We start from the raw sequence: 23,500 nt of genomic DNA, 5'->3' as shown, positions 1-23,500 counted from the left end.
CCTCGGGCCTAAGAGAAAAAAAAATTTTCATTCGCTAACCTAGAAGTGGTAAATTTTACGTGATAGGCTTCCAGAAGTATTTTAGAAAACTTTTACACTATGACGAGTTAGGTGATTGAACCTGCAGTTTGCTCGATAAGAAGATTTTAGGTAGACGAAAATATTAAGATTACCGCACATTATGATCTTATACATTTACTCTCACGTTAATTAGGTACAAACTAATATTTAATTAGGTAGTTTGCAGTAATAGTAATGAGCAGCTTACAGTATTAAACTAGAACAATAGATGATTTTGAGGCAATCTATTCGCCGTTAGACAGAAGACAATGGAATTAATCTGATTAACTAAGTCCATAGTAATCAATTCCAGTAAATATTCTGGTAGTCCTCAATTACCTGCCAGGACTAAAAGGTGGTTTGACAGAAGAACAAGTACATAATGGGCTCCAGAAGGACAATAAATTTTTGATAGAATATGGCGAAGCACACTAGGACCTTTTTTTTTAACTACGTCAAAAATCATCAAGTGACCCCTCCCGCTGTGGGTTAGCAGCGGTGAGGGAGTGTCAGACTCTTACTGACTAAAAACCGTCGTGTTCCGTCATAGGCCTTTTATGTACCAGGCCCGCGGTATCTCTTTCGAACAATCCAAGCAGACCAGGACCTTCAGTCGTAACTATGACTTTTAGTGGTTTAAAAAACCTATAGAACTCCTATGATCCTGTTAATTAATGCTTTGAAAAATAATGAAGCTCCAACACATAAAGACAGTTCTTCAGAATACATTGTACAAGGAAAATATACGCAGGTACGTTAAAAGTCATTTGCCGCCAACAAAAATGACTCTCTACCCAACAGACAATCATAAAAGCGCTCCAAATACACGTACATAAATACTGCCTAACTAGGCTCTCGTATGACGTCATAAGCCCATTCCTTGAGTACCTACTTACTAAGAAACAGGTACTACCTCCCGTCTGAATAAATTTCTCCTACCATATTTTTTTATTGCCCAAAGCATACTCGTAGGAACAGTAATAACATTAGATTTTATCGATGTCGAAAAAATTACGAAGATTCTTCATGTTTAACAGATATTATCGGAACGTTAGAATACAGACGTCAAATGTGAAGTAATAACCGAATGGATCGATGTTTCTCCGATTCTCATTGAGATTCTAATAATATCTTAATATCGTCTTGTAAGAGAGAAAATGTCAAATCGCTAACGCCTGATTGAATTGTGATAGCAAACTCACACTGGCGCGTCTGATGGCTCTTGTACATACACAGTACACACACATAGACACGACATGATTGAGTCTGATTACAGTTCAATGTCCTCTGAGAAATATCGGTGTTATTATTTTAACGGTTTTGATTGCTTTGAATTTGTTGTGAAGTTAACGTAATGGTGCTTGGGGAATTGTTGAAATATTGAGCCATTAGGTTGTTAGGCCTTAGTCTATCGAAGTCAATGGGGCATATTTGCTCATACGGAATTTTATCTTCGTGCAGATTTTTTCAAGTGCATGTAATATCAATAAGGAAAAGAAGTCTTCTTCGTACATTAAAATCATCTTTTATTTATTTATTTATTTATTTATTTAGTACACTATGGAGAACTTACAGCTAAACAAAAACAAAATAAAAAAGGAAGTCTTAGTCGATAGAGAGCCAATTAAAAGTCCTCGCTTATAATAACAGCCTAGCAATAACGTGATCACACATCAGTGCAACTTTTTAGAGATAATAATATAAAAAAAAAACAATAGCATTTTAAACACAAAGAGAAAGAAAGAAAGGTAGATCTAAATTTCAAAATAATAAACTAAATCTGGGATACTAAACTACTTGAAGAACTTAAGGCTCAACGACCTTCTGGCTGCCGCCACACTTGATGAGAAAGGATCCAAATCATGCTGCTTGCAAATCATATTGAAGTGCCTGCCCGCACGCACAACATAACTGTTTTGCCTATAATTCGTGTATGAGTGGGGTACATATATGGGAGGATTAAAACGTAATACTCTACTCGGCACGTTGAATTTAAATTTAGATAACAACTCCGGGCTGTCAATATCATTATGCAATATCTTTAACAGAAACAGACAATCGGCAATATCACGTCGGTCTTTGAGTGGTAATAGATGGTGTTTCTTACAGAGTTGGAGATAATCGACTGAATGATATGTAAGATTTTGACGAAAGCAGAGAAATTTTATGAATCGTCTTTGTATGTTTTCAATGCGGTCAATGTACTTATTGTAATGCGGGTTCCATATCTGAGAAGCATACTCCAGGTGACTCCTAACATAGGTGCAGTATAAAATTTTTAGTGTCTTGACATTTCTAAAGCACTTAGAAACCCGCATTATAAATCCAAGCATTTTATATGCTTTTCCTACAACAGCGTCAATATGAGCTTCAAAAATGAGCTTATTATCATGGTGAACGCCCAGGTCTCGGATAGAATCACACCTTGGCAGAGGTTGGCCCGACAAGGTGTAAGTTGTGACTATTACTGCTCGTTTCCTAGTGTAAGTAATTACTGAACACTTTGATGGATTCAAGTCAAGTTTATTAGTCCGACAGTAGTGTTCAAGACGATATAGGTCAGCCTGCAGTGCTATCCCATCTTCAACCGAAGATATCTTGGCAAACACCTTCATATCGTCAGCAAAACATAATAATTTTGATGATGTCAGGCACAGGTCAATGTCGTTTACATAGATAACGAATAATAATGGACCGAGCAAAGAGCCTTGAGGCACCCCGCTAGGCACAGATACCCAGCTGGACATATAATTATTGAGCACTACCGCTTGCGACCTGTTGTCAATATAAGATGAAAACCACCTCAGGAGGTCTCCTCGAATTCCTATATAGTTAAGCTTCTTAATAAGGGTTTCGTGATCAATTCGATCAAACGCTTTACTATAATCCGTGTAAACGACATCGACCTGCTTACCTTCGTCCATGGCATCGGTGATGAAGTCATTAAATAAAATGAGATTTGAAGTGGTAGATCGTCCTCTCAAAAAACCATGTTGGAATGTGCTAAATGAGTTAGAAAGGGCGGGATATAACTGATTGTAAATAATTCGCTCAAATATTTTAGCAATAATGCACAATTTAGATATGGGTCTATAATTGGTAAGTTCTGATTTAGACCCCTTTTTATGAACGGGTGTAATAAATGCGGATTTCCAAACTCTGGGGACAACTCCCAAAGAAAGAGATTTGGAAAACAAAATTGAGATAGGTTGGGCAATGGAAGATGCACATTCAATAAGAAGTTTAGATGGTATATTGTCAGGGCCAGTGCCTTTTGACGGGTCCAGCTTGCGAAGTAAATCTGTAACAGTGCCTATCTCAATTTCTATACGACAGATATCAGATGTTGTCGTAACAGTGTCAGAGGAAGGAACCAAAGCTGAATTGGGAGAGTTTGGGCGGGCGGAGTCAAGAAAAGTTGTTAAAAAGTAAGACGAGAAGGCCTCACAAATACGGTCACCAGTAAGTAATAACTCATCGTTATACTTCAATGTACTGGGAATAGAATTCGTTTTATATCGCTTTTTAACAAAGGTCCAGAAGCTTTTCGGGTTATTTTTTATAGATTTCTCCGTTTCATTGAGATAACAGTTATAACACGAGGCTTCCATTGTCTTTACTCTATCGCGCAAGTATTTAAAAGTTAGTTCATCGGAAAGATTACCATAAGTTTTGAATTTCTTAAGATATTTATATTTTTCTCTAATGGTTCTTATGAGTGACACACTATACCAAATTGGGTATGATTTTCTACGTACAAGCTTTTGTGGTATATGCCTATTCTGTAAATCTTTGATGGTTTCCATAAAGTATTCTACTGAATCATCCAAAGACCGCGAAGAAAACTGATGTTCCCAATTAATGGCATCAATCTCATTATTAATTGAATTAAAATCGCCCTTATTGTAAATAAACCGTGACCTAGGTGCCTGGTCAAGTGGAGGTAGTTCGAAGATATCAGTGGTAATTAACAAAGCGGGATGATAGGGATCAATAGTCACTAGAGGGTCGGTGCACTCACTAACAAATGACAGCTTATTTGAGAGGACCAAATCCAACAATTTCCCATACCTGTTGACCACACCATTATATTGTCCAAGATCCAGCATAGATAACTCATCAGCTAACAAACATTCATCACTAGTGGCGGGGTTCACTGGGGCATACGAGTTATTATTGGAAAGAGCCCACGAGATCCCACTCATGTTAAAATCACCCAAAACCAAGAACACCTCGGAAGTATTATTATTCAAAGTCGTGTGGTTCAATTTTGTAAGAAAATTATTAAGTTGATTCGAAAATGAGAAGCCTTTATTTTGTTTACATAAGTACACTGCGCATATAAATAAGTTTACATGATCTCGTGAGTTTAGTTTGTTAAGTCGTAAGGTAATCCAGAGATCCTCCGCAGAGGAATGTAGAAACGGTTGCGGGGTGACGCATAACTCTCTGCGTGTCGCAATAACAACACCACCACCACGAGTTTGTCCAGTAACGGAGTAGTTACGATCACGGCGCCACACCATATATCGGTCATCAAACAACTCTGAGTCTGACACACCATCGATTAGCCACGTCTCCGTTAAAACAATAACATCATACGATTTTAATAAGACCTGACGATAAAACGAGTCCGTCTTTGTACGCAATCCGCGTACGTTTTGGTAGTAAATAGTCAATTGCCTACCACTATAGTTCGGCCATTCAGAGAATGCGTTCCTGACACGTCGCGATTGAACTGACGACGTAACTACATTCATTGATTATTGATATAATAATGTTGTTTTAATGCTCCTCAATTGTTAAAACGGTAAACAACCAGCAAAAATATTTTTATCGTAACTGCAACGCCATTGCAAAGTTACGTCGTCAGTTCAATCGCGACGTGTCAGGAACGCATTCTCTGAATGGCCGAACTATAAGGTGTCATTTACAACGCAAAACATTATGACAGTATAAGCTTCATTGTAATATAATACCAGCACACATTTAAAAGTAAGATAATAATTAATAACGCATAACAGCAATAAATATTTGAAAAGTGGGTAAAAATATGTTAAAACAGCAACAAAGTACAAATCGAACGACTCAAAGCAGTAAACAACTGAGTGAGCGAGCAAGCACCAATAGGTAACACGCGCAAGCGCAAGAGAGATGAATGCATTAGCATGCGTTGGACCCCGAAGACAAACAGGCCAGTAGAGAAAACAATGTAAGCTCATTAGCGACACAGAGGCGTTCAACCTTTTAACATTAACAAAGAGAACTTTAGTGCACGAACTTAAACGTATTATAAAACTAAAATAAATGAATTTAAGATAACTATTAAGGCTAATTAATCTAACATGCATACAATAAGTTTTAAATATTAGTTTATTACAGCGGACTAAATAATTTTGTTTAAATCCGTCTTAAATCTTAATAACCTTCTCAAAAAGCTCTCAGCAACCAAAACACACCATTAATTAGTCGCTCAAAAAACACACACAAGTAAGATGATTACGAACAAAATAATGTGCTCAACTTAGGCGTTCCTTTTCAAACAATTTCATCCACGCATTCTCACTGACGTATAATTAATTTGCGAGAGAAAGATTTCCCGCGACGAGGCCTCGAAAACGGCGTATAAGTTCTGCGTCAGGACCGCTGTCACAACTCACCGATCCTCTCGAAATACATATAGAGAGTTGCTACCTAATTGCTACCAGCTACCATTAGTTACTACCAATTGCTACGCTCGTGGTTTTGAAGATGAAAGGTGACAGACATTCTGATATCAGGATAGCTGTCACTATTGTGTGAAGAAACGACGCAAAAGTATTGAGTTTTTTTTACCCCTTTGGCTGCGTTGGCTACGTTGGCTGTCACCTTTGGATGCAGAATATCTTCAAAACCACGAGGGTAGCAATTAGGTAGCAACTCTCTATCTATATGTATTTCGAGAGGATCGGTGAGTTGTGACAGCGGTCCTGACGCAGACCGCATAAGTGCCTGATTGACTAAGGACCTGTAATGGATGTAAGTGGATTAATAATTGAAGAGTTACCGGCTTATCTAAGTTTGGCCCTTTTCGGGGAAACTGTAGCTGGATTCTTAGGCCTTTTTTCGGAACATTCGAGAAACTGTAGCTTGGGTTGGTGAGGCTGTTTTTACGAGATTAGTGTTCTTCTTTATGATGTGGAATTTATTGCCCGTGTGTGTATTTTATGTCTTTTTTGTTATTAAATGGCAAAGAATAGAGCTGAGGTCAAATTGTCTTCTTGCGGGTCAGTGACATGTTGGGGGTTTATGATTCGTAAGAAGCTGAAAAATATTAAGCACTGTTCTTTGTACATACATAAGGCACTGGTATAGAATGGAATACTATAACATCACTGATTGGTTTCGCTCACTCCTTTGCATAAGTCTTTCTTAGAGGAGACAAAGCTCGGATAGAGTCTTTTAGTTTGTCCTTTCACACAAGCTAGTATTATTTGTAGGTACTGGGAGTTGGATGCCAAAGGCAGGATATTTAATAAATACTGTCTGTTCAGTCTTTTGTATGTGATACCAAACAGAAACAATCCCATCTAAGAGACTAACGTCGTATTTACGACAATATTTTATTTTTGCACAGTACCTAACTTTTGCTGTCTGTCTGTCACGGTTTCACATTACACTTTTGGACCTATTTCGGTACCTACCTGACATCATGCATCTGGAATACATTTGTATATAGTATTTTTATTTAGTAAAGTAGTATTCGAGAGCTACAGTGCGAGAAGAGTGGCGACGAATTGTGAAGCTCGCTACCACCCCTGATATGACGACCACGACCACTCTGCCCAGAGTGTGACGACAAAGAACTGAAGTATAAGTAAATATATATTTTGTAAATATTTGTACATAAGTATACTTACAGTTTTTTTAAAGATATGCGATATTATTTCACAAAACTTTCTGTGTTTTAAAAGTGAAACCGCGTGAAACAGCCAGTTGTCTCCAAAAGGCGACGGTCGTGTCATCATCGCTTATTTCAAAGCCCCGACTGAAAACTGTGTCACGCAGCTTACATTTCCTTACACCAATTTTGCCGTTTATAATGCCTATTTAAAATAAATTAGCACCTTATTCACCAGCAACAAAGTTCAAATTTCTATAGCAAAATGTTATACCGTTGAAATTGAAAGTTTGCAACATTTAAGAACTAAAATTAGGCATAAAAATGTTTGGGATTCCTTCTGTATAATTTGCTGGTTTGAAGTTGAAATATAGGGTTCAATTTTAACAAAATATGGCTACTAATATTACCGCCCAGACCTTTTGGGAAAATGAGAATACCCACAATGACATTAGTCAGCATTATTTTATTAGTTTGAGAATTTTCTACCATCTTTGAACTCTTAGATTGTTTCATAACATTTCCCTCTGTCTCCAAATCTGAAAGTAAGTCTTTGTGACAAAAAGCTTGGCACATGAATAATTAAAAAACATATTCCGATACCGGGAATCGAACCCGAGCCTCCTGGGTGAGAGCCAGGTATCCTAGCCACTAGACCATATCGGATGTGTGCAATAGTGTTCAAACTTTGATGTAACTTTTAAGATATACATAGATCTCAGAACTGTATAGTCTGTATCTACCTGAAGACAGTGTAGTTTCAACTCTGCAAAAGAATTTTTCAAATAGGTTCAGTAGTTTCCGAGCTTATTCAATGCAAACAATCCAATATTCTCTGTTTATAGTAGGCAAAGACGAAATGGATACATAATTTTAAGGTTTTCATTCTTGTAATGTTATCAGCATCTTAACCACTATTCGTAGCCAATCCAAGTAAATTATTAAAAAAAAAAACGTGATATAAAAAAAAGAAATCTTAATAGGTATTTTGAAATGAAACAAACAAGTGATAAATAATAGCCAATCACATATTCAATGGCGTCGCTAACTCCTATCTATAGGTTTGCAGGTAACTTAGCCAGTTAGAAGACAATATGGGCTATAACTGTCTGGGTTAATAACTGATATAGTTTATGAATATTATTATGGGTTTCTATAGTAATGGCGTATTTTGGATAATAGGTTTTTAGACAATAGCTTAGATACTATAATCTATTCTAATATTATAAAGCTAAAGAGTATGCTTGATTGCTTCAACGCGCTTATCTTAGGAACTACTGTAACTGATATAATTTTAGTATTAGATAGCTCATTTATTGAGGAAGGCTACAGGCTACTTTTTATTCGGATCTATATTGTAAACCTGTTTGGAATAGCCACAGGCATTTTTCCTATCACAAACTTATAATTTATTGGCACTTAAAGATTTTTTTTATCACATTTTCAATTAAAATTAAGAAGTATTCTAGTAAAAAAAAAAAAAAACTAAAACTAAAAAGTGTCAAATATGTGGGACTTAAATAATAACATATTATTTACCATTGTCCGATTTTTTTTTCAGTTTGAAAATGTTAAACACTAAAATTATGAAAGCAAATAAAATATTCATGTAATTCTAGGTAATCTAGGTGAAAGTTTATTATAATTTTAGTAATAAAATTATTTATGAGAAAAAGTTATGTAAGTACTTTGTTTTATTATGCAAATTGTGTGAAATTAAAATAACTTGGACTTCAGTCCACTTGCGTATGTACATATTTCATCGAAATCTATTTCAAATATTATTATTGTTATATCAATTTCAATCGAGCGACTGAAATAAGGTTTCTACGAAGCTGAGCAAGTTTTTACGAATATGACAACAAAAAGTTTAGTGATCAGAATAATATCCGATATGGTCTAGTGGCTAGGATACCTGGCTCTCACCCAGGAGGCTCGGGTTCGATTCCCGGTATCGGAAAAATCTTTTTTACATTTTCATCACTGTCCTGTCTTTATCTCGATTTTAATTTTAATTTTCTTCTTTCATATATCCTTAATCTAACGTCAACTCACATGTAGGTAACATTATTTTCAATAAAACCATTCACGTTCAGCAAATTCCATTTAAAAATCTCAAAATATTTCATAAATTCATGCCTCAATACCGCATAAAATTGATAGTTCTCAAAAAAGTCCGTCTTCAAAATATTCTTTACTCGTAACTTGGAAGATTTTAAACTTAAAATATCTTCATTCTATCTCACATAACCCGCATGGAGCGAACCCCATCTGCGTTCAGAACTTGAGCATTAATTAACTTTACAATGATTAATCACCACGTTAACTATTCAAAATTAACGTTGGTTAAACAAATTGCTTATGTTAGACTCGAGTAGTAGGTACTACACTTTCTAGTTTATCTTAATCTTTATTGTAGTTGGTCAAATTTTGATTAGCAATGTGCTTACTTATCTGACAACTATGTGTTGGTCGGTTTCCAGTCTAACAGGATCTAGCTGAATAGCTAGCTTCACAAGGAGCGACTGCTTATCTGACCTCCTAAACCCAGTTTCCCGGACAACCTATTCCTAGATAAGACTGGTTGACAGACTGTCTGGTTGCTGACTACCCGTAAAGACCGACCAGGATGTTAAAAGATAGTAGAAATTTGCTTACTATGAAATACCAATACACAACTAGCTGTTGCCTAGGGTTTCAATGTAGTCCCTTGGAAATTGCTTTCCGTTCCCGTCATTTATATCATAGTGATTTGCCCTTTATACATAAGGCCTAAGATTTTTTAACCAGATCTCGTATAATAACGTAGAAAAGACGGTTTATTTTATAAAAAATACTAGAACTTGAATAAAAAAATCTAAATCATTATGGTAGAAATAACAAAATGCAGCTTAAAGCCAGTCCTCGTGGATACCTTTACATCACTCCATTACAAATCGGATCAACTGTATGAGTAGGGTGACCCTGTGTTTACATTTATTACCAGGACACTTCTGCAAGAAAAAACAAAAAATAAACAAAATCTTATGGTTCAGAAATGAAATAGGTAATTGACTTATGGTAAAGTAGCAATGAACTTAAACACTAAAGGTGCAATTTAAGGTTTTTAAATATAAAAGTAATTTATCTTCTACTCATTAAACTATTCGTTTGAAAAATATTATAATTAGTTATTTAGGTAATGTAACTTCTAAGAAGATAGATAATTACTAACTTCGAAAGTCTAACATAATTTAGAAATATTAAGAACACTTATTTTAATTAGGTACAGGTTTTTAATAAAAAAACTATTGTCTTACTTCTTATTCGATAAAATAAACCATTCGGTTAAAAAAAAATCTAGATATAGGAAAGAAACATTTACTCAAAAATACAAAATCGTGGTCATCGCAAGGTAACTTTTACCATTTTCAATCTGAAACATAACACCACGCATAAAATTACTGCTTAGGTAGTTACGATAATAAGATAAGATAGTACAAAACCCTAGCTTATTATTTACGGGCTAAAACATAAATCTGACTAATATTTAGATAAGATTAATGACGACTATAAACTTAATGCCTTAGAGAATTGAGTTGGTAGATTATACACATATTTTTGTTAGCAACACGTATTTTATTCATGTAATTTGGCAAGTAAAAATACTAGCTTTTAGAAGTAATGGGTTCACTTAGGTGGTCTATACAATCAGTGTGAGAAAAAAGACTATTTCTACTACTATTATTATATTTGCCGCTTTTTTTTTTCTCTCTCTAAGTGTAATATTTTGGGATCACAGTTTTCTCTACCTATGTATAATCTTTTGAGATCAAAATCATCACCATTCCAAAATCATGGGGGTTCATTTGATGATTTTCCATTGAAAAAAGGATTCAATTTGATTCGCTGCACAACATAACTAGATTAAAATCAGTATACAATCATATGAATAGGCGAGACATAAAAGAGCGCATTCTTAAATACATTATTACATATGAAATCGCAATTGAAGTGAACATACTGAAAGAACAGAAAATACTTGTCATCAGCCAATTAAACTTACAATCACAAAAAAAAAAAAAAAAACAAAACAGCAACGTGAAAATTCACTCTCAACAAAAGAAACAATATTGTCATTTTTAAATCCCACAATAATCGGATGGCAAGTTGAATTTGCATTTCAAAATAAACATACCTAGTAAATGGACTAGGAACGAACCGAGCCGGCAAACTGCCAACTTCACTAATTAGCTCGTATTAATTTTACGACCTTTTTCTTTTCAGTGCCAATTGTTGGCTCAATTATACTCTAAGTGGCTTCGGATATTGATTCAAAGTTTTTATTAGTGGAAAAATGATTTATGTTGGATTGGATACACAAGGTTGTGGATGCAGAATAATGAATGAAGTTACTTTTTAATTTATGTTTTGCAAGGTTCGTTTCGCGTTGATTGGGGCTGCCTTATGTTGTATTGTATTTGACATTCTAATAGTACTGTACTATAATAGTAGTAACTGCCTCGTTGGTCTAGCTGTCGCAAGTGCGGCTGCTGAGCACGAGGTCTCGGGTTCGATTCCCGAGTCGGGCCGAAATCGCTTTGTGGGTTTTAGAAGACTTTCACAAAGCAGCCCGGAGCCTGGAAGTTGGTGATTGATACTCCCGTGCATCGGAGAGCACGTAAATGTCGGTCCTGCGCCTGATCTCTCTCCGGTCGTGTCGGATTACCGTCCCATCGGGCTATGAGAGTTAAGGAATAGTGAGTGCACCTGTGTCTGCGCAAATGCTCGTGCACTATAATATGTCCTGCGTAGTTGGCTAATCTCCTTACGTGAGAACAGCCGTCGTAGCCGATAATCGGCTAGGAGGACATCATCACTATAATAGTAGTATCTTCAGTTTGTTGGAAATAAATGCTCTTTTTGGTTTGACTGTATGAGGAGACACAACTTTTCATGTCTCAGGTCTTTCTTTTCAGGTTTCCAAAACCAGCCTTGATGCAACAACTCCTATCTTATAAAAGAATCATTAATCTAGCTTCCAGCAAGTCTGCTAGTAAGTGCCGAATGTTTCGATAGAGTCTCTATGACCCTGCATAGCTTGGGTAACTCTAGGAAGACGGATTTGTATGGGACACGGATTTCAATAATCTATAATAATATTAGTTGGTTTGCCTACTAAACCTTTATATAGGAATTTGACATAACTTGTATGCGAATGCGATATTTCAAAATTGTGACAACCAAGCTTTTTCTGCCAGTCTACCTTTGGGTGGTGAAGAAATAACAGTGGTATACAGAATCACGTTTAAGTCCGATTTATTTAGATACAAATAATCATTTTTTATTTAAATAAAAAGTCCAAAGTAACGATTCAATTAGAAGAGCTACCTCTACCTGCAATTCTTTGCGTTGCCAAGTATCTTGCGAAGAAATTTTCTTTAAGCAATTATTGTATAACTAGATTCGTGGCGTGACCCGTTATTATCCACTCAGGAATAATGTAGTTTTCTATTAGTGAAAGAATATTTGGAATTGGTCCAGCTTTTCTAGGTATTAGCCGTTGCGTACAAACTTACATTATGTTTTTTTTTTAAATATTGAATTTAGAAGTGGATCCATGCTAATACTCACATATATGTCAAAAGCCTTGTAATTTAACGAAAGATACAAGTTGAAAAGAAAATTATTTTTATGCGAAAACTGCATTACAACAACTGTAAAGTAAGCAAAATAAAAATTAAAAAAAAGACAAAATATAACCGGCAAAAGTATATTTCCGATACCGGGAATCGAACCCGAGCCTCCTGGGTGAGAGCCAGGTATCCTAGCCACTAGACCATATCGGATATTGTTAAACGAGTGAATTAGCTACCTATAATATAATATAGCTGTATTTATATTTATGAATATTGATCAATGCTAGCTAATGAATTAGTAAATCATTGATATTTAATATTTATCTAACTTAATTGGTTCTTAACACTGTACAAATATACTTCGAATGAAGTTCTCAGAATCAATATGACCGTTGTTGAATAAAGTAAATGAAAATTCCATTGTAAAAGCACATTATTATAATTATTGAATAGTATGAACAACATGTTAAAAGGTTTCGGTTTAAATTTACATTTAACAATTAAAAAATAATTAATAAGAGACTGAGAGAGCTTTTAAAATTGTCTGTTATAAGTTTTGTTAATTAAAATGTTTTTAATGAAAGTTGCCCTCGCAAGTATTGAATGACATTTTAAGTAATTTTTATAATTATGAATTTTATAACAAAATATTTTTCTGCAGTTCAGTTTAAAAGCTATAATAATATCCGTAAAATAAAAAAAGAACAAAATATTTTTTTGCATAATACCTGATGATGACCTAATTCCCTTCAATATGACAATAAAATTTATCTTTAATAGTTATATAATACAATGTAACATTTTTCAATCATCTAACAAACATTTAAAAAAATAAAAATTTAGCACCTTTTTAACCTTAAAAAAACCAGGAAAGTCCCACATTTTGTCAAAACTCACAGTCACCGTAGTCAAATCGCTGAGTGTGCGTAATAGGTGCCCGATCGAAACGGATTATCCAGCAAAAGCGTCCATGACTAATGATCAGATTTAATATTGCTTTGAAAGCGTTCCCGGGATAGCCCCGTGTTTCAAACTAGTCGGCACGTTACATTAGTACCGACAGACAGTTAAGTTTAATTTAATTTGATATATTTTTTCCACTAAATGAATGTGTTGTATTGATGAATTTGCAAATCAAGATCTACCCGTGAAATAAACAAGATATTGTTTACAAATCTAAATTGTAATTAACTAATTTATAAGTTCGCGTCTCGGAGGAATTACTTCTCGCTCTTAGATAATAGTAATTATGTAGGTAAAAACACATAGAAAGTGGTGAAGGGTGGGTGTTTTGCGGTCTGTCTTTTGTAAACTGACGTTCGAAAAGTGCTGTTTTTCAGCTAATTTAAATAAATGACTTTTGATTTTGGTACTGCCAAGTTGAAAAAAAAAAACAACCAGTAGTTTTAGCGGAAATGTCCACGTTCATAAATCTTTAAAAACTTTCGCATTTATAATATTAGTAGTATTTTATGGCTATCGAGCAAGGTGGAGGAATTGTCCAAGAATGGCTGAAGACAGAAGTAACCTGCTTCAAGCTAATACTCGGGTAATAGGTATAGCATCCTTCAAAGAAGGCTGTTCAATCGGAGATTAATAAATTAAATAGGCTGATTATAATACCTAAAACACCTTAAATACTGTACTTAGTTACTTTATGCTCATGACCCCTAGTAACGAATGTGCGCGTCAATACCTTAACTTAAACATAATAATTATTTTTAATTACACTTCATTGGTATTGCCATTAAAATATCATGGCGTTACTCCATGTATTACATTCTTGCCGTCCTCAGAGAGTTTCCAAGTAATTAGGTTTGATAATAAAGATAATAAATGTTATTACTACGCTACATACTCTTTGAGGGTAATTTGATGTGAACGAACGGCGAATAATTTTATTTTACCCATTGTAAATTATGCCTTTTAAATGCCAGTTTTTAACTTTGTTTAATAAAGATGTTTATAAAAATTAATTTTGTACTTGAATTTATTGACGTTTTATACTTATTTGAGTGAATGTAATTTTTATGCAGATGAGTTATTGCAATATAATGATAATTGTTAAAAAAAAATCGGGTAAAGTACAAACTATAACTACATTTTAAAACACACGTTGTTTTATGTATGTTCTTACATAGTTGTAAGCCTTAGGGTGCGTCCACATCTGGCGAATGCGCCGCGAATGCGCAGCACGCGAGCCGATCGCGAGCTGTTCGCGAGCTGCGCGCGTGCATTTTTGTTCGTGCGCCGCTTCTGCGCCGCCCGCGCGCAGCTCGCGCGCGACCTAAGCGCCGCACGCGAGCGGCGCGCAGGCGGCGCGCGAAGTCTGCCATCTTCGATAGTACTGAGCCAATATACGGAACTGATTGCGCGCAGATCGCGCGCCGCTCGCGCGCCGCTCGCGCGCTCTATACGAGCCTTGCGTGAGTTGCGCTAAAGAGGCGCACCGAACTATTGCAGTGACTGCACGCGCGCAGCTCGCGGACAGCTCGCGATCGGCTCGCGTGCTGCGCATTCGCGGCGCATTCGCCAGATGTGGACTCACCCTAAGGGTGCGTCCAGACACACATTCGCCAGATGTGGACTCACCCTAAGGGTGCGTCCACATCTGGCGAATGCGCCGCGAATGCGCAGCACGCGAGCCGATCGCGAGCTGTCCGCGAGCTGCGCGCGTGCATTTTTGTTCGTGCGCCGCTTCTGCGCCGCCCGCGCGCAGCTCGCGCGCGACCTAAGCGCCGCACGCGAGCGGCGCGCAGGCGGCGCGCGAAGTCTGCCATCTTCGATAGTACTGAGCCAATATACGGAACTGTAAGGGCGAGAACTGATTGCGCGCAGATCGCGCGCCGCTCGCGCGCTCTATACGAGCCTTGCGTGAGTTGCGCTAAAGAGGCGCACCGAACTATTGCAGTGACTGCACGCGCGCAGCTCGCGGACAGCTCGCGATCGGCTCGCGTGCTGCGCATTCGCGGCGCATTCGCCAGATGTGGACGCACCCTTAGAAACGACATACGGTTACTTTTTGTCAGCGTTCAAGTAATTATTCACTAGGAACGTGGGTGGAACCTAGGTAAATGTGTCTATTACCTACAAGATAAAAAGTATCCAAATTGAGAACCTTCTCCTTTCAAACGAAAGTTTGAAGTCTGTCGAACTGAGTTGAAGTCGATTGAAAAGAAGACTAAAAATATTGATGCCAATCTACAAAACAACTAAAAAGTGGGAAGCTAAAAAGTAATTTCCTCTAATATACCATTTATTTTGCAAACCGTCCCTAAATAATATAGGTGCGCTGAGTGAATTGATTTGTGATTACACTCGGCGCGATAGGTATTTGTTCCGCCTGATACCTGCACGACATTTTACACTGCTAATTACTGTTCACAACCAATATGCTGGGATTTTCATATGTATTAGTCATTTAGAACAAAATTACGAGATATCATGCTGTCACTAATACATATATGTTGGGGACTTACACTTCATAATATGACGAAATATTAATAAAGAGAAATTACAGAAAAGTAGGTACCTGTAATGGGTATAAGCCACTTCTTGAAGGAAGTACCTACTTCCGATACCTGGATGCAGTAGATGTCTTTTCTCAGGCTTTAGACAGTGCACCTACCTTGAAATAAGTAAATGTCAAAACTACGAAACCGATAATAAATTTCGTGCATTCATAGTCTAAATATCTTATGGGGTGATTACACTCGGCGCGATAGGTATTTGTTCCGCCTGATACCTGCGCGACATTTTACACTGCTAATTACTGTTCACAACCAATATGCTGGGATTTTCATATGTATTTATGCTGTAACTAATATTATATTAATACGTACATATACTGGGAAGTTAGTCAAATCATGTATGACGAAAATTAAACAAAGATAAATTATACATACCTATAATGAGCACTAGCAACTGTTCTTCAAGGGAAATACTTTTCTAAATAAATAATAAAATAAAAGGAACTATTTCCTATACTTACCTGCTTAAATATTCGATGTCCTCTCTCAGGCTTTAGTTAGACTGTGCACCTTACTTTGAAATAAGTAAATGATGTCAAAACTCAGTAGTTTACGTTTACTGAAACGATTTATATTTTTGTGCTCTCATGGTGCAGGAAGTGTGCACAAAATGAAAAGATTTGTGATTACACTCCACGCGATAAGTATTTGTTCCGCCTGATACCTGCGCGACATTTTACACTGCTAATTACTGTTCACAACCAATATGCTGGGATTTTCATATGTATTTGGGCAGTAATTAATATATCGGGTGTGTCGTACCTAGGGCTGCCATCCGTCCGGGTTTCCCCGGATTTGTCCTCGTTTGGAGGCCGTCCGGGGGCCGTCCGGGTGGGGTTTCAAGAAGCGTCCGGGGAAAACCCGGACACTTTTCATGTAAGGAAGCACCTCATAGAATTTAAGTATATGTTAATAGTAAATGGATTACAAATTAGGTATTATTTTGTTTAAAAAAATCATACTCGTTCAGGGAAAAAATGCGATGTACGCCAAATGTCCGGGTTTTTTTAATGTTTGTCCGGGTTTGGCGAAATTCGGGATGGCAGCCCTAGTCGTACCTATATCACATTAAATCCTATCACATCATACTTTATGATATTCTATGGCGAATTGTAAAAAAATAACCTAATCCATTCAATGGTTTAGCCATAGTAGGTTTTGACCAGTTGACAGCTGTCAGTTTCCAAGGGAGAATTTCCGTTATTTGTAATGACTGAATCTTATATGGTGCTCTAATGCTCGCTCATTTTTATTCTTTTTTTTACGTATATTATTTTTTTCTTACGTATATTATTTTTTTCTTATTGCTAATCGACATATATTTAACCAGTATATTGACGTACCTATTTAATTTAGTGATGTATGTGATTAGGTACGACCCACTTTGTATATGTTAGGAAATATTAATTTTACTTATGTACGACAAAATTTTAATCAAGAGAAAATATGACAATTATGAGCCCGCGCCCCGAAATAACTTATTCCCATACTAATATGAAAAACCTGTGTAATTTTTCATGCCTTTAACTATCAGCGAACGAAATGAATTTAAACCGATTCATTGGTTTTGGCATCAAAATGCTCATGCTGTGTAATTTATATACTTACTTCTTTACAAAAAAATACACGTTATTACACTAAGACTCTTAAATTTACTCTCAATCACAATTAAGAACTTAATTGAAACAACTTCAGAAAGGACAAAGTTAAAGTTACTGTAACTTCATTGCTTTCCTTAGTAAATGTCAGTTAGATTTTCCTCCTATAAACGAATAAATTCGAACCGACAAGCATTAATTTGGCAACAAAAATATGTATATGTCAACAAAGCATATTTTACGCAAAACTACAAGTCACAATAAAATACCCCCACTTTCCCCCAAAAGAAAAACCTATTCCACGGAGCGATGAACATGAAAAATATTACATTACGCTAAAAATAAATACGTCAGAAGCTAAACTAAAAATAATGTACAGCGAATAGATATTTACCGCCGTCCTCCGCTTCCAGTCCGGTTTGTTCTGCTTTTATCCGGTTATATCCGCCTCAATCTGGTTGGGGAATTAAAGTATAAGGTTGGGAACCAGTTGCTTCTCATAGTGGAAGATGTAGCCTGGCTTTAGAGATGTAGCTGCAACTTGTGCCTGATATGTACGTGAGGGTTATTAAGTTTTGTTAGTTTCTTGTGCTAAGAAAATGTCCTGAATTTATCAGCAATATCTACCAGATATATCGATACTTTGTGACCATCCACGGAAAAAATAACATAGGAATCTTTGTATCGAAACTCCTATAGGGGATGATTTGTTGGTAATGGATAATTATGTTTTTAAATAATGTTAATTAAACACTTCAAATGTTCAGTATTTCGTTGTATTAAGTAATCCCTACTAATATTATATTTAAATGCGAACGTAACTCTGTCTGTCTGTCTGTTACGCTTTCACGCCGAAACCACTGAACACATAAAGAACATAGGATAGTTTTTATCCCGGACTTTTGAAGAATTCTCTTGGAAACACGGTATAATCGAACTACACGTGGGCGAAGCCGCGGGCGGAAGCTAGTTAGAACATAAATCAATGATGAGTGATGACGTAGAAAAAAATAATAACCTGGGAAGTATGAATTAAAATACAGGTGATTTAATCCCAATAACATCAATAAATAAATTACACGAAATAAAATGTCATTACGATCATAAACAACTATTATTAGCAAAATATCCCGGTCTATTTTATTCCGTCCTTATCACACCCGCATCCGGTACGCACAAGATTTATAAAAAGCTATATTGAAAGGATAAAACTGTCAAGCAGAGTGCGTCCCCTAATCCCAGCTTAAAAGGACTTTGCAAGTCATCAGTTATCATGGAACCTTTTTGAAATGTTAAATAAGGTTTTATATAATAAAAGTATATAGAGGATACAACCTTTATGCTAATGTATTTTTGCGTTGTTGAATATTCCGTGAGAGTATGCTTCGTCATAGAAATTACTGACTTTTAGAGGGGACTTAGGTAATAGGTTAGAATGTAGGAACAAACAAGAACTGTGATGTTGTGGGATAGTTTCAAAGAGTAACTGTGGATCCTGTGAAATTGTGGAAAAGTTAGTCATTATGGCTCAATGATTAAAGAGCTTCTCAAGTATTGGGTTTGTGTTTGAACCACGGAGAACAAAATGACAAACACAAATTACTACTGAAAGTATTCAAATCAAATCAAAAATCATTTATTCAAACTTGGCTCCATACAGCACTTTTTGAATGTCAGGAATTTACAACAGCCCCCCCCCCCCCCGCCCACCCTTCACCACTTCCTATGTGTTTTTGCTGGGAAGAAGAAGTGGCGAAACAAACTCCCCAGCAACACATGTCTGTATGTAGGTTAGAAGAACCTTAAAAACATTGTTTGATTATATAAATTTGTATACAATGTAATTTGTATATTACAGTATAGGACAATATGCAATATTGACTAAATAAATTGACTAAATTATTTATACAACCACATGCTAGCTAGCACTCACCTTACATACCTTAGCTAACTCAATATTTTAATTTACTAGAGCTTTCGCGAGTAACTTTTCTAAATTATATGGTCTTCCTAAATATGAAGGGTTTTCCTTCATCACTTTGGATCACAGGTTCAGTCCAGACTAACAAATATGAAATTGCCAAAATTAAGCTGACTCCAACATTGCTCGCGCAAGTTTTACATTTTTAATTTCATTAACTATATTGTTTCTAATGCAATTTCTGAACGCATCTTTTCTAACATTTTATACTTCCGCAACCGCAAAGTATGAGTTGGCTATCCTTCCCTTTCCCTCCTATCCCGCTACAATACACCAGAAAGAGAAGGAAGATGCGCCGCGCGCACCAACTCTCGGCGCGACTAGCGCCGCAACGCTCCCGCCGTTGTATTCCGAAAACTTTTCGAATCACCGCGACACCGCTCCGCATTTTATGTAAAAATAAATTAAATAACCGCACCGCTTCATCTCAAACCGCTTAAAATCAGTGTTAGTGTAGCCGGCACACAAGAACTAATCGTGAGTGACAGTGTATTTAACCTACGCGTAGAGGAAACAGCATCACAGGCCTGCGACAACGTGCTCGTCCACCATCCAGCGCAAGTAAGTCCTTTTTCCTTTCACCAAACCCCTTTAGCTTCACTCATACTGTGTCTCGGTTCGCCTAATCACCGACCAAGCTATTTTCCCGCACCCGCTACGGTCCTTCGATACAGCCCACCATACGGGTATGGTGGTGTAACAACACTGCACCATCATTTTTTCTGGTCCTTCGAGCCGGATCCCAAGAATCAGTGATCTTTTCTCATTATTTTCCCGCATTCTATAGGTCTTTTACCTGGGCTTTAGGTCTAAATACCTAATTTCGTAAAATCGTCATATTGTACGCGTGCATTCTCGAACATTCCCGCTAGGTACTTACCTACTTGTTTGACTGAGAACTACTGTATCAACTTAATACCTACTGCATTGTAATAGCATAGGTAAATACCACTAATATTAGTAAATTCCTTCAGTTAACATAAGTACAAACTTATATTTCAACCGCATTCTTTTGTTTAGTCAACAGCTAAATACCTATTTTACACGCTGTAGTGTATGCAGGTACATGTGCATCATTGTATAGGTTATGTCATTATTATGACGCCTCGTGCGCATACGTCACTCGGTTATAAATACCGGATCGAGCGGTGGGGAGTCAGTCGTTGTCAGACTGTCGACCTGTGTGGTGGTGCGTTGGCGAGTCGATAAACATAATAAAATGAGCGTACAATACATTGGCGACGAGGATAAAACCGTGAGTGTTTGGACCAACAGTTACCTATTATCTAATTTTTATAATTTTGAACTACCTATTAGTTCTGTGATCCAGAAAAATATTTGATATACAAGGTTATACTAAATAATTTGTCCTATTCATGCCTATACCAAATTAATGTATGCTAAATAAGCTTTGACAACAAGTAACCTCTGACCGATGTTAATATTCAATCATATTAAAAAGAGCAAAAGGAAAGAAGGAAGGGAAGAGAGTAGAATGACAAAGTATACATAACTTTTATGTTCATGTATGTATCACCCGAATTGCAAACAAATTTTAACCTTTTTACGTAATTCTTTGTTTAAGTTTACCTTGCTACAATTCTAATGGAAGTAGCAATATTTATTGCAGGTGTTAATATTTATCAAATGAGTAATTTATAATACAAAATCATTACTTGGTGATCAGTTTACTCATTCTTAAACCTGCATCAAAGTTTATTCAATAATAGGCATTTATTGGAAGCAATATAAAGTTGCTGGTTGTTGAATTGTCGTCAAGACGATTTTAGCAGTGGTGGGATTTCCTAGAGGATATAATACAATAACCTATTTGCCTTATAATCAATTGTGTTTAATAATTGTTGTGCTTGCATGCCAACAAGGCGGAATGTACACGGATCTTATTATGTTGTTTACAATCCTATTTTGTAAGTGCCTGCATTCTAAGCAAATAAAGACCTATTCTATTCCAAAAATCTGCTGGTCATTAAATTGACAGCTTGACGGTTAGCAGTAGTGTATATCTACTGGTCATTAGATTGACAGCTTGGCAGTTGGCAGTAGCGTGTATCTACTGGTCATTAGATTGACAGCTTGGCAGTTGGCAGTAGTGTGTATCTACTGGTCATTAAATTGACAGCCTGATTGTTGGCAGTAGTCTATATCTACTGGTCATTGAATTGACAGCTTGATGGTTGGCAGTAGTGTGTATCTACTGGTCATTAAATTGACAGCCTGATTGTTGGCAGTAGTCTATATCTACTGGTCATTAAATTGACAGCCTGATTGTTGGCAGTAGTCTATATCTACTGGTCATTGAATTGACAGCTTGATGGTTGGCAGTAGTGTATATCTACTGGTCATTAAATTGACAGCTTGGCAGTTGGCAGTAGTCTATATCTACTGGTCATTAAATTGACAGCTTGACAGTTGGCAGTAGTCTATATCTACTGGTCATTAAATTGACAGCTTGACAGTTAACGGTAGTGAACGTCTACTGGTCATTCAATTGACTGTACACGCATAAATTATCTGGCGATAGTTGTCAACTACTGCAACAACTAAATAGAAAATCTTGATAATTTTTATATTTTCTGTGCCCGGTGATTTGGATCATAAAAAGCTTCCAAACTTAACTTCTCAGAGTCTAGTCAACAACTTATACCTGCTATATTGTTCTGGTACTTAACTAACTTAATTCAAGTGCTTGCAATATAGAGGATATTACAAGAACAAACTGGTGGGTTATATACTCAACGGTTCTACAAATGACAAACATGTGCTAGGTATCTAGTTAAACAAACAGCACATTGAGGGACCGTAGTAGGTTGGCCATGTATGTTGAAGAACTCGCCCAGGTATACTGGTATGTATTCACCTATGCACAACATCCAAGTCCATCAACACCTCTAGTGGGTTGCCTACCCATAATAGTGTTAATTATAACAGTTGCTCAGTCACCCTAGGTATAATTTCAATACTTTTACTTTATTTTGCTGTATTAAAGAGGTTGTTATACAACAGAGATATTCCAGAAGATACTGAACAGTAGAACAGCATACAAGCAGCAATACTAGCTGGAAAATGTGGATCAAAATTTTGGTATTCAATAGATAGAATCTTTGGTAAACATGCTAGCTCACAATTGTAATTTCAGTACTTTAGGTTGATATAAAACTCTTAGATCAAAAGAATATGGAACTAAGCATTGGAGCAATCTGTGATTTATTTGACAATGCTACTTTATCTACCCAACTGCCTCGTTGGTCTAGCTGTTGCAAGCGCGGCTGCTGAGCACGAGGTCTCGGGTTCGATTCCCGGGTCGGGCCTGGAAGTTGGTGATTGATACACCCGTGCATCGGAAAGCACGTAAATGTCGGTCCTGCGCCTGATCTCTTTCCGGTCGTGTCGGATTGCCGTCCCATCGGGTTATGAGAGTGAAGGAACAGTGAGTGCACCTGTGTCTGCGCAAATGCTTGTGCACTATAATATGTCCTGCGCAGTTGGCTAATCCCCTTACGTGAGTACAGCCGCCGTAGCCGATAATCGGCTAGGAGGACATCATCATCATTTACCCAACTGGGCCTTCTCATCTGTGCCAAAAAATCTTTTAAGGATGATACCTGGAAGGAGTTCCAATGTAGATACTTACTCTGGGAACTGTCTAATGATGATTAGCTCATGGATGATTGTTGCAATCAAGTTCTCAAAAGTTGATGATTGCGTGTGCTTTTAAAACCTTCAAGACTCAGGCTTGAATGAATTTTAATTGGTATCTTAGCCTCTTTTTTATTGATTTACATTGGTGTTTACAAATAGTTTAACAAAGTGGC

The 23,500-nt window shown here is 36.7% G+C and overlaps 3 non-coding genes across 3 annotated transcripts; 1 reads left to right on the top strand and 2 right to left on the bottom strand.

Moving 5' to 3' along the window:
* Positions 1 to 7,534: 7,534 nt before the first annotated feature.
* Trnae-cuc lies at positions 7,535 to 7,606 on the bottom strand. The gene has a single exon. It is a non-coding gene; the product is annotated as a tRNA-Glu (tRNA).
* Positions 7,607 to 8,828: 1,222 nt separating this feature from the next.
* Trnae-cuc lies at positions 8,829 to 8,900 on the top strand. The gene has a single exon. It is a non-coding gene; the product is annotated as a tRNA-Glu (tRNA).
* A 3,796-nt stretch (positions 8,901 to 12,696) lies between these two features.
* Positions 12,697 to 12,768, bottom strand: Trnae-cuc. The gene has a single exon. It is a non-coding gene; the product is annotated as a tRNA-Glu (tRNA).
* Positions 12,769 to 23,500: the final 10,732 nt, after the last annotated feature.

Source organism: Helicoverpa zea, chromosome 17 (genome assembly GCF_022581195.2).
Source record: "Helicoverpa zea isolate HzStark_Cry1AcR chromosome 17, ilHelZeax1.1, whole genome shotgun sequence".
Classification (NCBI taxonomy): Eukaryota; Metazoa; Arthropoda; class Insecta; order Lepidoptera; family Noctuidae; genus Helicoverpa; species Helicoverpa zea.
The sequence above is the reverse complement of the archived record's forward strand: the minus strand, read 5'-3'. Positions and strand labels throughout refer to the sequence as shown.